The sequence below is a fragment of the Monodon monoceros genome, unplaced genomic scaffold (genome assembly GCF_005190385.1).
Source record: "Monodon monoceros isolate NGI ecotype Baffin Bay Population unplaced genomic scaffold, NGI_Narwhal_1 Super_Scaffold_19, whole genome shotgun sequence".
NCBI classification, from domain to species: domain Eukaryota; kingdom Metazoa; phylum Chordata; class Mammalia; order Artiodactyla; family Monodontidae; genus Monodon; species Monodon monoceros.
In genome coordinates this window covers 53,164,611-53,166,280 of record NW_021703775.1, presented here as the reverse complement: position 1 = coordinate 53,166,280, position 1,670 = coordinate 53,164,611, and the positions used below count along the sequence as shown (strand labels likewise).

General features: G+C 41.9%; 1 pseudogene; it reads left to right on the top strand.

Moving 5' to 3' along the window:
* Positions 1-378: 378 nt before the first annotated feature.
* Positions 379-610, top strand: LOC114900402 (annotated as a pseudogene).
* The last annotated feature ends 1,060 nt before the right edge of the window (positions 611-1,670 follow it).

Sequence of the window (1,670 nt, the reverse complement as noted above, 5' to 3'; positions counted from 1 at the left end):
GATTACAAAGTTCAGTCCTATTCATTGTGAGAGGGGACTACACCAACCCATAAATGCCAGGAGGCCAGTATAGTTGGGGGGCCACTTTGGAGGCTAGTACCGCAGTCTATAACACATCTACAAATTTCTCTTGATACTTAAAATGTACTGACTAATGGATCACAACTAAGGAATGATTTATTTACGAGTTGTTTGATTATAATTTCCACAGTATATCTTAAGGAAACACTAATGCTCATGTGTTCTTACAAACTTATTTGCCTTTAATGACATACATTTTCATAGAAGACAGCCACAGAATTTAAACATAAAACTAGGTTTACTAGATGCACGAGGATCCGTGGCGCCTGAGACTGGGTTTCAACCTGGCTTCCCAGGATGTTGGTAGCCTTCATACCAGACTGGCTGAGAGGCAGGGCAGAAGTCAATCAAAATGATCCAGTGGGTCCTAGAGGAGAATGACCAGCTGATCTGCTGTATCGTGGAGTGTCAGAACAAAGGCCAGGCAAATGAGAGCACCCAGTACCAGCATGTGTTACACAGAAATTTCATTTATTTGGCTACTATCACAGATGCCAGCCCAACCATTGCTTCAAAAGCAATGGAATAATCTTCCAGTTGGCTGTTGTGAGGAGTCATTGAATGTAATTCATTTCCTATGAAGTAGAATCTTTACCACCTCAACTGCTTAAAACATGAATGAAACTGCTGTGACTCTCAAAAATGTGAAGAAAGCTACTAAATTAACTGTATTCTCAATGTAAATATTTATTTTAATAAGCAGATTCCCTAAAAAAACAAAAATCAAAAAAAAGGTTTGTTAGGTTTGTTATGAATGAGGCACATTTTAGATGTTCTTGAAACTCTTTCTTTTTTTATTTTATTTTGATTTAAAAAATTTTTATTTTTGGCTGCATTGGGTCTTCGTTGCTACGTGCGGGCTTTCTCTAGTTGCAGAGAGCAGGGGGCTACTCTTTGTTGCGGTGCACAGGCTTCTCATTGCGATGGCTTCTCTTGTTGTGGAGCATGGGCTCTAGGCGTGCGGGCTTCAGTAGTTGTGGCTTGCGGGCTTAGTTGCTCCGTGGCCTGTGGGATCTTTCAGGACCAGGGATCAAACCTGTGTCCCCTGCATTGGCAGGCGGATTCTTAACCACTGGGCCACCAGGGAAGTCCCAAACTTTTCCTTTCTAAAGAACTCTGATCTTATCCCTTCCCTACTTAAAAGCACATGATGGCGCTCTTTTATGTATTCTTTCTTTCCTTCACCAAACACCAGCCTCCAACTTGTGGGACCTTCTCAGTATTCCCTGAAAGCACTGATCTTTCATGCACTGTGCTCTCTGCTTGGAAGGTTTTTCTTGCTTCTTATTTTTCTCTTTAAGATTTTTTTTTTTTTTGATGTGGACCATTTTTTAAAGTCTTTATTGAATTTGTTACAATATTGCTTCTGTTTTATGTTTTGGTTTTTTGGCTGGGAGGCATGTGGGATCTTAGCTCCCTGACCGGGGAGGGATAGAACCCGCACCCCCTGCACTGGAAGGCGAAGTCTTAACCACTGGACCGCCAGGGAAGTCCCTCAGGAGGTCTTTCTTATTCCCACCCGCAAAACTTCCTCACACTTGAAGATACATCTCACATGTCACCTCCTCAGTGAAACCTGACAAGAAATT